At 43.5% G+C, this 15,488-nt stretch overlaps 1 protein-coding gene across 1 annotated transcript in view; it reads left to right on the forward strand.

Annotated features, from left to right (window-relative positions):
- Positions 1-15,488, forward strand: part of Rras2 (RAS related 2) — a 78,501-nt gene that overhangs the window by 15,193 nt on the left and 47,820 nt on the right. The window lies entirely within an intron of this gene.

Below are 15,488 nucleotides of genomic sequence, written 5' to 3' on the forward strand. Positions count from 1 at the left end.
GCAGAGAAGTATGATTTTTAGAGAGAGGTTCCAGGGTTTTCAGGTTTCTTTTTGGCAGTGCTGGAATTGAAGCCAGGGACTTGCCATACTAGGCAAATGCTCTGCCACCGACCACAATGCCAGCCCAGCTTTCAAGTTTTTAATCCTTTACTGTTCTTCTTTCACTACTGGAGCAAGTAGAAAGAGGTGGGGTTTTTTTTTTTTGTGTGTGTGTGTGTGTGTGTGTGTGTGCGCGCGCGCGCGGCAAGCGCGCGCGCACTATGACATTGGATATTGAATATGGTCATCTTTTTTCATGATTTCATATATAAACTTTTGTTTGTTTTCATTATTTTACAATCAGGTAAATGTTCACCTGCTTCTCACTGTAGTGTTTTTAGCTGACTATATTTTTTCTTAGATTGTGTTTAGTACTTAATTCTTGGAACACTGCAATTTTAGTTTGGGCATCCTCTAACTTTTGCACTTATTTTTATTGTTTATTTTTTTAAAATTATGTGTAATTGTGTGTGCCTGTGTAGGCTGGCTGAGGGTGCTGGATCCTCTAGAGCTGGAGCTGTTGACAGTTGTGTGCTGCCTCAAGTGGGTACTGGGAATTGAACTTGAGTCCTCTGTAAGAACAATACATGCTCTTAATTGCTGAGCCATTTCTCCGGTCCCCAGCACCTTAAGTTTTAGAGGGTTTATATTGGAGAAAGTGGAGTATGTCCCTTTGATTGTAGATTAGAGATCAAAGAAAAGGACCTATCCATTTTTTTTGTGTCTTAGAACATGCTGGCCATTGAGCTACGTCTTGAGAACTCACGTTAATGATAGGTTTTTGTTATGTGAGCTCAGGTCTTGCTATTGTCAACCAGTCTGACCTCTGGTGGGTGATACGCCTGACTTAACCCTCCAGTAGCCAAGAGTGCAGGCTTGTGCTGCTGTTCTCAGTAGCATTAAGAATTTTATATTATTATTTTCTTCTGTGTTTTCTTTTCTTATCTTTTTTTTTTTTTTTTTGAGCTGAGGATCGAAGCCAGGGCCTTGCGCTTGCTAGGCAAGCACTCTACCACTGAGCTAAATCCCCAACCCCTCTTCTGTGTTTTGAGATGCAGTCATACTCTGTAGCCCAGCCTGAAACCTGGTCTTCCTGCTTTGTTTTATTTCTCTGGCATTGGGGATATCAATGTAGAGATGATTTTAGAGGTAGAGGCTGCTTCTCCTCGAGGCTTTTGTTCTCCTGAGTGGGCTTGTGGTCTCAAACAACTGGGCCTCAGTATGGTTTTCTAGACCCAACAAACTGTCCAGCTCATCTGGGATGAGCTGCTTGTAAGTCAGATTTAGGTGCTGGTTCAGCAGAGTATGCCTGGATGGCTGTGGACAGGTCTCTCCATCTCCACCTGGACTTCAGACTAGACATCAATTTGGGCGCTATTCACTCTGACACTGTTTTAGACCCTCTGTGTGCTGGCATAGAAACAAGTGTGTTAGTTGAATACTTTGTGTCTTTCTCTTTCGCTTGTTTGGCATCATACTTGTATTTGTTTGTGCATTTCATTTTTCATAATTTGATTTTGAGAATCACAGACCAGGAATACCTTTGCTGTACACAGCTAAGCACATTGCCAGATATTGGTTGATATTTATTAATTGTTAGTGTTTGATCTTTTTAAAAAGAGATTTATTTATTCGTGTATTTTATGTATGTGAGTGCTCTGTTTCCATGCTCACCAGAAGAGGGAAGTCAGATCCCATTACAGATGGTTGTAAGGCACCATGTGGTTGCTGGGAATTGAACTCAGGACCTCTAGAAGAGCAGTTAAGTGCTTTTAACTTCTTAACTGCTGAGCCATCTCTCTAGCCCCTAGCATTTGGTCTTAAATAAAACTTAATTGGGAACCAAAGAGATCTTAGGAGCAGGCATGATGACCCACACTTGTACTTTAGTACTGGGGCGATGGAGGCTGGAGGATCAAGAGTTCAAGGTCACTCTTGGCCATATGGTGTGTTTGAGTCCAGCCTGGGCTGTATGCAAGTCTGTTTCAAAACAAGGTCTTAGGAAGAAGAAATGAGTTGTGTCTATTTATGTCCGCATAGCAGCTGGTACTGAAGAGGGCCAAGAGCCAGCTTTCATTCTGGATTTCAGAGTTTCAGTGTCATGACAAGATCATACATGATGCGTGCTGGTTTGACTCTTGAGTTCTAGTTTCAGCAGAACTGGGGAGATTGCATAGTGAGTGAAGTGTTTGCCATACACGCATGAAGTTTGGATTCCCAGAACCCACATAAAAGCCAGACACACTAGTGTGTACCTATAACCTCCTTGTTGGTGAGCAGAGACGAGCAGATCCCAGGGGCTTGCTGGCCAGCTGTGTAGCCAAAAGGGCAAGCTCCAGGTTCAGTGAGAGATACCTTCTCAAAAAATGTATCAACAAAATGGATCTACTGTAAATGTGCCTGCTGCCCAGCCTGCTGAGATCTAAATTCAATCCAGGACCCATATGATAGAGAGGACCACAAGTTGTCCTCTGACCTCCAGACAAGCTCTGTACATGTGTACGTGTACACACACACACACACACACACACACACACACACACACACACGTTATGATTGTGAATTCACCCATATTCTTTATCCAAAATGGTCTTTGGACAAGTTAGTCTTATTTATTTTAATTTCTCTAGAAATCTGACTTGAAAAATGTGAAAGAGCCTTGAGAGACTGGACTTCAAAAGTTGCTACTTGTGTCTTACATCCTGGTGGGTATTTCTCCTAATGCCTTGTTTTTGGTTACTCCATGACCTGTGGTTGAGATTAGAACAGTCAGCAGTTTCTTAGCTGGAAGGAAAGGATGGTAAGCAGGCAGTCAAGTCCGACTGCAAGGAAGATTTGTGATAGTGAAGAATGTTGGCAGTTCAGATGTTCTGCTGGAAAGACATGGCTGTGAAATTTGTGACTTCAGTCTTTCGCTTCTGAAATTAAGACGAGTCAGCTAGCTAAGGTAGATTTACCTTAAGCTTTATGTGTGCATTTCTGCACATGTATGCACACACAGGCCTGTCTTCAACTCAATTCCAGTGGGTTTAAACTTAGAGAGGGTTCCTGTCATGGTGGCATTTCCCTATGACACTAGCTGAGTCACAAGGATCACCATGAGTTTGAGACTAGCCTGGGTTATGAATGAGACTCTGTAAATTAGAGAAAGTTTGTGGGGTTTTGGAATAAAGAAAAGGAAATAGAATCTAAAGCAAAGGTTTAAGTCTATAATTGCCTAATGAGTTTCGATGTTTAGATAGATTTATAATGTATCCCAACCCTGTATTAATTATTTCAGGAAATATGCTGACATGTTCATGCCAACAATTTGGTTTGAGGAACTGTTTTTTAAATTAGCAAATCACTTAATGTGAAAACATTTTTTCTTGAACTACTTCTATGCTTTATGGAGAAGCCCTTTTCATTCACTCTGATGTTAAGAACAGGTGGGAATGGTGGTTGTGTTGGAGTTTTTCAGAGTTCATCACATGTTGAGTCTTGGGGTTCCTTACCGCTATGAAGTCTGGGAGATTCTATGGCCATTAATCCATTAATCAAAACAGTTTCTTTATTCATGAGATTGGGTCTCCTTAGGCTGCTTTTGCACCCTAGCCTCAAGCTGTCCTGCCTCAGCCTCCTGAGCAGCTGGGGCTATCAGCATGTCACCACACATTGTTTGAGCAGGTGTGAAAACGTTCCCGAGACCCCTGTTATCTGTGATTGGGCTGGGAGTCTCCGGTTCCAGTTTTAATCTGTGCAGATACTGTTTTATTTTCCCCTTCCAAGCCTTACTGTACACCATGTACCTAGTTGAGGCTTCTCTGTGGCAGCCAGGGTTTCAGGAAGCAGGCATTAGTCAGATGAAGTTGTCGGACACGGGTTACTTGAGTTTGTGGTTTTGGATGAAGAGTGCGTGGGGCACAGCTGCTGCTCCAACAGCTTTGTTCCAGCTGTCCTACTTGCCTGTCACAGAATGCCCCACATTCCTTTTTTTAACCTCTTGTCATACTCCAGACTATTACTTAAGTGGGTCCTCGTGATCATTGCTTTGGATGACTTTTCCACCACTAATCACTATTTGCTGAGAATGATGCCAGTATGGATTGTGTAACAGATTTAAGCCCTGCAGTCTTGGTAATTTTGGGTTGTGAGTTAATGTTACAGTTGTGAAATATTGATATCAAACAACTAAGTGATTGGCATCATAAAGGGCACCAAACTTTGATGATATCCCAAACAAGTAGCTGGTATCTGGGTAATGAACCCGCATCTACTGATTTCTTATTTTAACCTTGTATTTGTATTAGTAGGTTTCAATAAAACTGTAAAATTAAAAGCTATGTAATACTATTATATGGCGAATAGATCTCTCACTGTGTAGCCTTGGTTGACCTGCAACTTGCTATGTAGACCAGGCTGGCTTGGAACTCTTGTAGCTATGCTTGCCTCTGCCTCCTGAGTGCTAGGATTTAAGGTGTGTGTCACCAAGCCTGGCTGCATGTATGGTTCTCTGTGTCAGGCACCACACAAAGTTACAAGAGTTATCTTACTTAATCTCTAATTATTTTGGTGTTTCTGTTTCACAGATGTGGAAACTCAGACTTCAGTTGTTTAGTACATTGCTGAAAAACCTGAAGTGGTGACAGATTTGAATTCACATTTTCTGATTATAAGCCAGTGTGGACTTGGCTAATACTGACGTTTCCATGTGACTGCGTGTGCTTTTCCGTTTTTTTTTTTTGTTTTTTTTTACAGGATGGGTTGGATGGGAAGCACAGCACTGTTTTCTGCTTCTCTCCCTGTCTCTGTGTCCTCCTGCTTCTTGATCTGTGATCCCTTTCTGCTGTTTCTACAGATGCTTCTCAGGCCACTGCCCTTTCCCATCTGGGCAACCCCGGTGTGTAATCATCAAAGCTAGCCTGCCTCAAGCCCCTGCCTCATACCTAGGTGAATGCCTGCTCCCACAGTGTATTTACCACCTGCCTGTGTTTCTCCTCTTCCTTTCCTTCATCCCTTCTAGTGTGTTTAAACTCTCATTCTGATTTTTTTTCCCCCTTCAAACAGGGTTTCTCTGTGTAGTTTTGGTGCCTGTCCTGGATCTCGCTCTGTAGACCAGACTGGCCTCGAACTCACAGAGATCCACCTGGCTCTGCCTCCTGAGTGCTGGGATTAAAGGTGTGCGCCACCACCGCCCGGCTGTTATTTTTTGATTTTTATTTATTATTTGTTTGAGACAAGATCTCTATTATGAAGCTCTAGCTGTCCCGGAACTTGCTGGGTAGACCAGTCTGGATTTGAACTCACACGCATCCACCTGCCTCTGCCTCATGCTGGGATTAAAGGCATGTACCACGATGCCTGGACTTAAACTCATTCGGAGAAAAAGTCTCACCCAGCACAGTCATATACAAGACTCTAGTGAAAGCAGATTCTTTAGCAATGTCTTCATTTGCCCTGTTACTTCCTAGTTAACTCTTAGTCGTCTTTCTGGCTCAGGTTTTATTCTCAGCAAGCCTTTCTTGAGGGAGCATTCAGATCAGGTCCCTTCCAGCTGCTTCCATAGTATTTCATTGACCTTTTGTTTGCTTTTAGACTTTTTTCTGTTTTTGTTGTGCTGAGAAACAAGGCAGAACTTTGCCTGCATAGCAAGCACCTGTTGTTGTTAGTTTTTACTCTTTGTTCTTTGGGGGCCCTCCACCTAGCTCTCAAATAAATCACACACAGAGTCTTAGTCTTAATTACAAATGCCCAGCCTTAGCTTGGCTTGTTTCTTGCCAGCTTTTCTTAACTTAAATTATCCCCATCTATTTTTTGCCTCTGGGCTTTTCCATTCTCTTCTGTAAATCTTACTCTTACTCCATGGCTTGCTGTATAGCCGGGTGGCAGCCCCTGGAGTCCTCTTCCTTCTCTGGCTACTTTTTTTCCTTCCAGATTTCTCCTATTTATCCTCTCTGCCTGCCAGCCCCTCCTGTTTCTCTCTCCTGCCTCACTATTGGCTTTTCAGCTCTTTATTAGACCATCAGGTGTTTGAGACAGGCAAAGTAACACAGCTTCACGGAGTTAAACAAATGCAGCTTTAACACAAGTAACACATCCTAAAATAATATTCTACAGCAAGCACCTGTGTGGTCACTGGGCCATACCTCAGCCTTTCTGAGCATTTGGGGAGTTGAGTTGCAGAAACCCCCACTCCAGTCAGTGTGTGTCATCTAAAGGAGTTGCTCACACACCATACTGTTGTCATAAAAACCAGGAAATCATAGTCATACTTAATTTAATTTACCTTGTTCTGACGTCCTTTGTCAGAAAAAGAAAATTGTTCTGGTCCAGGATTCAGCCAGGACTGGATGTTGCTTTGAATTTGTCATGTGTTTTTAGTCTTCCAGTTGTTTGCAAGAGAGCCCACATTTTGGTTCGTGTGATGTGTACTGACCAGAATTAAATGGTGTGTTTTGGGCAGTGATGTCACACAGTGTTGTGCCTTTCTCTAGCACATTGTAGTAAAGAGGTGTGTGTTGTCTGTTTGTTCCATTGTTGGTGGCAGGAGACCTTGGTGCTTAGCTAAACACCGAGACACTGTTGTTGTCGTCTTTGTGAGGAGTAGTCAACCACCATGTGGTTAGGGACGTGGAGACCAGTTTAATGACTGACTAGATTTTAGCCTTTGGGTTGTATCTCTTTCCCTTTCTGTTACCCACCAACTTCTCATAGCCCTGCTGCTTCTACTTTGCATTTTGTGACATGTCTTCAATATTTTCAGGTGTAAAAGAGTAGTTACATTTAAAAAATATTTCTTCTATTGTTTTTAATTATGTGAATGTGTGGGTCTGTGCATGTGAGTGCTGTTGTCTGTGGAGGTTAGAGGTGTCAGAGCCCCCTGGGAGCTGGAGTTAGACAGTTGTGAGCTGCCCGATGTGAACCCAGGTCCTCTGTCAGCAGCAAGCATGACCTCTTAAGCCCCGAGCCCTCTCTGCAGCCCCAGGACCCTGCTTTCTGGTGAACCTAGAGGGGCACTGATGGTTGCTGGGAGGGGGGCACATATGGGCGTTATAGCTCTGGTAATGATGGCTGCCGAGAAAGCTGCTGGAGGGCCAGATCTGTTCTGAAATGTACCCTAAGACGACTGAGCCCTTCATCCTGGGAACTCCAGTGCTGTGTGAATGCACGAGAACCACATACCAGGTTCTGGATATTGGTCACGTCTTGGCTGGGTGTGGAAAATGACTGTAGAGGGGAACACCAGGTGTGCACGTTCATCTTACTTTTTCTTCATACCATCTTCTGATTTACAGATAGTTATAGCTAATTAAGAACAAGGAATGTCCACTGACTTAACTGTGCAGTCAAATGAAAACCTAGCTCTTGATCTGACGCTAAAGGTCTCATGGTTTGTTACCAGGACAGAAATGTGTTCTTTTGGGGGTTTCCTGCAGGGTGGGAATAATTTTCCCTCCATGTCTACTCAAATGATAAAGATTAGTTAAGATTTTACAGTAAAAAGTTTCTGTTTGTGGGTAAAATTGGTGCACACACACACGTGTGTGTGTGTGTGTGTGTGTGTGTGTGTGTGTGTGTGTGTGTGTTGCAATTTGCTTTTAAAATGGCTTTATATTCTTTCTTTCTTTCTTTCTTTCTTTCTTTCTTTCTTTCTTTCTGTCTCTCTCTCTGCCTCTCTCTCTCTCTCTCTCTCTCTCTCTCTCTCTCTCTCTCTCTCTCTCTCTCTGTTTTTTGAGACAGGGTTTCTCTGTGTAGTTTTGGTGCCTGTCCTGGATCTCACTCTGTAGACCTCAAGGACTGGCCTCAAGCTCACAGAGATCTGCCTGGCTCTGCCTCCTGAGTGCTGGGATTAAAGGCATGCGCCACCGCCGCCCGGGGCTTTATATGGTTTCTAAAGATTACTCTAAAGCTATGTCTGATTTGATCTTGGTAGTTACTAGAACCTATGATTACCTTTGCCTCAAGTTTTCTGTATGAAGAAATGATACCTTTACCTTCACACAGCACTATTTTATGTATGCATGATGCATGCTCACAGAATATGGCTTTAAGCAGGTGTGAATAAAGCTGAAAAGAAAATATCATGTACTAAGTCTGTGTTCTGAGCTAAACTGTTCACTCTCTTGGCCATGCAATTCGTTCATTTATAGAATGGACAACTTGGGCCCGGCATGGTGGCACACACCTGTAATCCAAGCATTCTTGTAATACAAGTCCCTGTGTCAAAAAGAGGGTGGTGGCAGGGGTGGAGGATGGAGATGGGGGCTGGGAGCGGGGAGAAACAACTTGAATGGAGAACATTTTCATCAGGAGTTGAAAAATTCTCTACTGCCCTTGGATGGCCTTATGAATTCTTGAAATCCTTTTCCAAGTTCATGAACTCACAAAGATCCCCCTGCCTCTGCCTTCTGAGTGCTAGGAACCAAGGTGTGTGCCATTGCACCAGGCTAGGTGATCATAAGATTAGGGAAAAAATGTACTTGGCAATTGTTTATTCTCAGAATTTTCCCTTATTTGGAAAATTCTGCTATTTAGAAAGGTAGGGTAAGAGGGAGAAAAGAAGTTCTGTGTTTTCAACAGGAATATGAAGGTGGGGTATATGTACGTTCTTTGTCCAACATTCCCAGAACAGAAGGGTTCAGATTTTACTGCCTCAGGTATGGGGCCATTGGCATAGATAAGCATTCCTAATTAAAAAATCCAAAATGCTTCTAAATCCAGTCCTGTCTGAATGTTGCATGACAGCAATTTTTAATTTCAGAGACTTTGAACTTTAGATTTCTATGCATTAAGAGCATCCTAGTTACTATTTACTTATATGTGTTGCTGGGGACCAAATTCCAGGTCACCACATGCACCAGGTTCTGAATAGGTGAACATTACTGAAGGGGCTGGGAATGTAGGCTGGTGGCTACAAGTGTTGCTTTGCCTGTGTGGAGCTCCTGGGTTGTTTGATTGGCAGCATGTAAAAAAATTTCATGAGAAAACTGTTGATAAGAACTGGGTTTGACAGCCTACCCCTGCAATCCCAGTACTTGGGAGGCTGAGAAAGAAGGATCAGGAGGAGTTCAAGCCATCCTGAGTTTACACAGAGAATTTGAGGCTAGCCTGGGCAAAACAGCAAGACCCTGTCTCACCGTACACATGCACTCGTGCATCTCTGCATGCATGCTTGAACATATACAACAATCTCTGTGCCCCCCCCCCCCCCCCCCCCCCCCCCCCCGCCCCCAGACACTGATCAGAGCTGGGGTGTAGTGCTGAGTGGCAGAGTGTGTGCTTAGTCCTAGGCACAGCACTGAAACAAATAAAATCACATCAGCATTTTTTTTTTTTTTTTTTTTTTTGGTCTTTCAAGACAGGGTTTCTCTGTGTAGCTTTGCGCCTCTCCTGGAACTCACTTGGTAGTCCAGGCTGGCCTCGAACTCACAGAGATCCGCCTGGCTCTGCCTCCCGAGTGCTGGGATTAAAGGCGTGCACCACCACCGCCCGGCCACATCAGCATTTTAAAGGGAGTGGTTGGAGGGGGTGGGGCATAGGTGAGTGGAGTGGGTAAAGGCCAGGGAAGGAGGGCAAAAGCTCGGCTGAGTGTAGGGTTTAAATTGTAATTGTCTCTGTTTGGGGGTTACTGAGCAGTTAAATCTCTTGAAATCAGTGTGACCTAAGGTCTGGATTCTCATATTGATGCTTTAATTTTGTTTTGAAGAAGGGTCTTGCTGTGTAGCCCGAGTTGAACTCATGGTCCTCCTGCTGCCTCCTCCCAAATGCAGGGATCCCAGGCATGTGCCACCATGGCTACTGCCTCCTGTTCACTTTTAAGATCTTGAAAACTGTGCTTTGCTGCTGGCATGGTTGGATTTCATAGATAGCATTCTGGTGTCACCTCCCAAGCGGAGCCGCTCATTCTGTCCTGGTTCTGAGATGAGTTGGTGAGATGGCCCAGCCGCACAGTGTTTGTTTGTTGACGACCTGAGTTTCATCTCTGGCTCTCACAAGGAGGAGACAGAAAGAACTCCACCAAGTTGTCTTCTGACATCCCCATATTCGAGGATGTGTATGTGCGCATGTACACGTACACAGTAATGGTGACCGTGATGATGACAGACACACACACTCACACGCACACACACACTCACACGCACACACTGATAATGATAATGATGATAGACATTCTAAAAACCATCTTGAAATGGAACAAGTTTAGAAAATGGGCCGTTGTCAGTGGCTGGCAGACCTACCCCTCTATTTTTTTTGTGTGTGTATGTGTGTAAAGGATTTTTTTGTCAGTCTGTTAAAGCCTAGGTGGTACTCCTCAACATTAAAAAAAAAAATGTGCTGAAGATGGACTGAGGGTCTTGTTCATGTAGACAAGCATTCTACCACTGAACTACACTTTCCTCCCAGAATACTATCTTAATGGTTGTATTATCTAATTATAAAGGGTAGCAAATACATCTAAATACAGATATCAACATACTAAAAACGGTTTTTCTTTTTGAGACAGAGTCTTGCTGTGTAGACCAGGCTGGCCTCAAACTTGGAATCCCACCTGCCTCAGAGAGTTGGGATTGCAGGTGTCCCCTGCCCTGCCCCAGATCTGATTTCTCTTGGTGGTCATAGGTGTGTCTGTCACATTGTTGCAAGAATTACTGAACCCAATCACATTAGATTTAAAGGGTGAATTGGCTTTGATCTTTTTTTTTTTTTTTTTTAAATAATATTTATTCTATACTTGGGCTCTGTGGTCCGCTGCAGGTTCCTGCACAGAATTTGAAGCAGTAACAGCCAACACTGATTGGTCGTTTCTGTTAGCTTTCTTGGGCGGTTAAGCTGGAGGGAGCATCCTCATCATACTTGTCACAGCTGGCCTGTTCAGGGTATTGGTTATCTTTCTCTCTTGACTTCTTGGGAAGTCAGACAAATAACTCAATTTCAGCTTGTGGTGTAATTTTCAGAGTGAGTGACATGTTGGTTTTGTCTATAAGGCTTAATGTAGAAACTTAGTCCAAACTAGTGGCCGCCCGTGAATTCCAGTAAACAGAGACATTAGTGAACCTGCCGCCCCCCTCCCCCCAAGTTTCAAATCCTAAGAACTCAAAAACCTGATTTTAATGTGCTAGGGGGAAAAAAAATCAAGATTTATAACCATATGACTTTAGCTTTGAGTCTTATTTCACTGTTTACTGGAATCTGTATCATTACAGCCCTGAGCGTTAGTTTCTGAAGCTGTATACTGTATAATGTCATGGTGCTTGAGGGCGTGAGCTTGTGGTGGGCACCCGCTTTACTCCTTTGTGCACGTTCCTACATTTTATAGACACAGGACTGCAGTCTGCCAGGATTGCTATTTTATCAATTTGAGAGAAATTTAGGAACCTCCCTTCTCATTTAAAAAATATTTATAATTAATATTTATTTAAAAATTAAATAGCTAATAAAATGTTAAAACAAAAGTATTTGTTTTTATTTTATGTATATGAGCATTTTGTCAACATGTGTATGTGTGCACCATGTGCATGTAATGCCCACAGAAGCCAGAAGAGGGCATCAGATCCTCTGGAACTGGAGTTACAGAGGGTTGTGAGCTGCCATGTGGGTGCTGGGAACCAAACTCAAGTCCTCTGTAAGAACAAAAACATGCTTAACCACTGAGCCATTTCTTCAGCCCCTGTAATTGTCTTTTTAATTGTCTGAGAAAACTGAGCAAATACTTTTGAAAATAACTAAAAATACAGAGGGCTTACCTTAGCGTATAGCACGGCAGAAGCAATTCAGAAGAGTGCCATGAGAGGCCAGAGCTCTTCCCTGGGCCCCTCTTGATAATTGCATGCTTTTCGTGTAATAGTAACCCACAGGCCCCAGCACACCCATTAGAAATGTGTTGCATGAGTTTTGACAAACGAGTGCATTGTGTGACCCTCATCACAAGATGTTTCTAGTACTCCAAGATCCCTGTACACGCCCCGCCTTGCCCCCAGTCAGCAGCCTCCACAGGTAACCACCCTGACTTTGATCATCCTTTAGTTAGGCATACTTTATATTTTTATTTAATTAGTTAATTTAGTAATTGTGTTTGCATGTGTGTGTGTAAGCCAGGGGTATTTTCTTCTATTGCCCCACCTTGTTTATTATTAGTGTTATTATATGTGTATAATGTATGCATGGTGTGTCGTGAGTGGCGGTCAAAGGACAACTCTTTGAAGTTAATCTTCATCCATTTTTGTGTGGATTCTGGGCATCAGTCTCAGGCATGGCAGGTGCCTTTACCCACCGAGCCACCTCGCTGGCCTCAGTTTTGAAACCATACCTTTCACCGGATCTGGAGCTCAAGGATCCTCTTGTCTCTTGAGTCTCCAGTACTGGGAGATGTGTATAGACTATAGACGCCATGGGCACCCAAACTTAGGTCTTCATGCTTGGGCAGCAGGCACCTTACCCACCGAGCCATCTCCCAGCCTTGCTTGTTCTCAGTCTTGACGTGATAACTGCAGTGTGTTCCCTTTTGTGGGTGGTATGTTTGCTTGGTGATTCATCCACGATGTTGCCTCTTTGGGTAGTTTAGTTTGTTCCTTATTTGGTAGTAATCTGCTCCTTGTCTCCTTGTTGATGGAACGATGAGGTTGTTTCTAGTGTTTAGGAACTCTGAATAAAGTTGCTTTGGAAGTTGACACACAGTTGGGTCAGATACTAAGTTCATCAATTTGGAAGGCAGCTTGGCAATTTCCTATCAAAGGTCGGTACCATTTTACAGCCTACCAGCAACGTGCGTGACGATTCCAGGGACTCTGAATCCACTCGGGGTTTAGCCGGTCTTCTAAGTGTATAGGTATCTTACCGTGGTTTTGATTTGCTTTTCCCTAATGACTAGTGGTGAGCTTGTCTGCAGCTGCACAGTGGCTAATGTGTAGCTTCTTTGGTGTCTCTTCAGATCTTTTGTGGTTTGCAAATTGGATTCCCTGGGTAAATGAAGTCTATAGATTTTTCTTTTTAAAGGCAGTCTTATATGTAGCTTAAGCTGGCTGTGAAAGCAGCCACGTAGTTAAGGATAGCCTTGAACTCTCCACCCTCTTGTCTCTACCTTCCAAGTGCTGGGATTACAGGCTCTGTGGGCTCTTCATTTATTTACTAGTGTCCTGTATTGCTTCGGCTGGAAAGTCCTCCACACCCTTCTATTGCTGGGGGTCAACCCTGGGGCAGGGGCAGGGGCTACCTCTGAGCTACTCCTGGAGCCTTTAAAATAGTTCAAAATGGAAATAGTAGATGATCTCATTTTGTTACTGATTTTTTTTTCCCCCTGCCATCATACATAATATTTCAAAATTACTTTTTTGGTTGAGTTCTGTGAATATCTTGTTAATGTTTTTGATTTAATGTTTGTAACAATTGTCAGATGGTCTTTTGGAGCATAGTTATTTAATATTCATTCATTCATTTAACATTGAATACTTTTGTTTGTTTATTTATGAATGAGACAGAGTCTTTTCTGACCCATGCATGACTTCCAGTCTGATTCTGTGCTGAGGGATCTTTGACCCCTGACCTCCCACCTCTGACTCCTGATCAGGCTCCTGCCTCCGTGCCCCATGTTTATGCTTGTTTTCTTGTGTTGTCTCACTCTGGTACGTCTTCACCCCTGTTATGTTAGCTGTGGTCTTAGCCTCTGTCCGGGAAGCTGCTTGGCTTTGTCTCAGTCACCTTTGGGGTACAGGCAGCCTCTGTGTTTTCCCCCTTGGTGCATCCCCATGTCTGACCCAGGGGTTTTTAGGCCTTGTTTTCTAGTGATTGGCAGAAGCACTCTCTCTCTCTCCAGTACCCAGGGCGTAGGAGTGGGTAAATAAACCCTCTTCATCCCTGACATGAGTCTCTGGTAAGTAATTGTAAGCAATAGGATGGCTGGTTCCCTGAGGACATGGTTGGAGCTGACTAGAGTTCTGTACTGCAGACTTCTCTCATAGAGTGTTCAGAGCTCGGTTCTGAACACACTATGAGAGAAGGACACTAGGCATTTGCATTGCCTTGCAGGGACACTTGTCATGATTCTGGTAGCAGTCTTACAAGTGGTTTGACTTTCAAACGGAATCAAGGGAGAGTTTACATGCTAGCTGCTTATTCTCGGGTAAGCCTTTTTAAATTAAACTTTTAAAGATGTATTTTTTTTTTTTTTTTTTTTTTGTGTGTGTGTGTGTGGTGTATATGGTTGTGCGTGTGCTCTGCCGAGAGCACATGGAAGGTGAGGACAGTTTGGGAGACGGTTCTTTCCTTCTCCTGTGTGGGGTTGGTTACAGGATTGAACTCAGGCTGTCAGGGTTGGTGAGAACCAGCTCACCAGCCCCACCTCCTATGACAGGGGTGGGGGAGGAGGGGAGGAGGGGAGGAGACAGGTGGGTACCCCTGTGGAGTTTCTTAATCAGTTGAATGTATTAAGCACTCAGGGAGACCCGTGGATTGTCTCTCTCCCTCCCCCAGTGCAGTAGAGTGAGTAGTAAGACTGGTTTTTCCCTTTGACTCTGTGGACACCTATTTTATTTTGCATTTTTGGGTGGTACTTACAGCCCTTGTTTTGAGATATGACCACCACTGCTGGGCTATTTTTGTTCTTCCACGCTACTTTGAGTGCATTAGTAACTGTATCTTCTGTAATGAAATTCATGCATGCCCACACATCTTAAAACCTCACTGTTGTTTGGATTTACTTTGGTTTATACAATTTCTGTTTCATCTCTGTCTCTGCCTCTGTGTCTGTCTGTCTCTGTGGGTGTATGATGTATGCCTGTGTGTGAACATGTGTGTCAGGTGCTTGTGAGGCAGAGGTTGTGATGGATATCTTTCACTTGCTTCTCCACCTCAGTTCTTTTGAGAGAGGGCCTCTTGCTGACCCCTGGAGCTTCTCTTTCCATAGGACTGGTCGGTGAGCCCCTGTGCTCTTGTCTCTGGCAGCTCTGGGGCCTGTCTGCATGGGTGCTGGGGATCCACACTCAGTCCTTGTGTGTGCAGCAAACACTTTACCCACAGAGGCACTACCCAGCCTGGGATTTTTTTTTTTTTTAAATAACTGAGTGCTTATTTTCATGCACCTGAATTGAATAGCAGAATCGTAATGGGTTTGCAGTATTTAGCTTTTGTAGCACTGTGAATGACGGACAGGCTGACATATGAGTTCCAGTTGTTGATGGTACAGGCTCTTCCACATTTTGTTCTCAGTGGAAGGAACTGTGTCCTCAGAGGGGCGGGACGCTTGGGTACTGGAATAAAGGTATAGACTTTTTATCCCTTCAGATTACTCTTTGATGTTACAAAGGGTTTACCAAGGCAACTCTAGAACTGGTGAAAGTTGAAAGTTTATACTGGATAGTTTGTTTTCAAACATCAGCATCAAAGGGAACATGTTCATTGAGATGTTTTATTGTGGTAATTTATGTAGAGTTTAATCTGATGTGTGATTACCTTTTTTTTAAACAGATGTTAGGACA

This window comes from Peromyscus californicus, unplaced genomic scaffold (assembly GCF_007827085.1).
Source record: "Peromyscus californicus insignis strain IS unplaced genomic scaffold, ASM782708v3 Scaffold_4__1_contigs__length_199733344, whole genome shotgun sequence".
NCBI classification, from domain to species: Eukaryota; Metazoa; Chordata; class Mammalia; order Rodentia; family Cricetidae; genus Peromyscus; species Peromyscus californicus.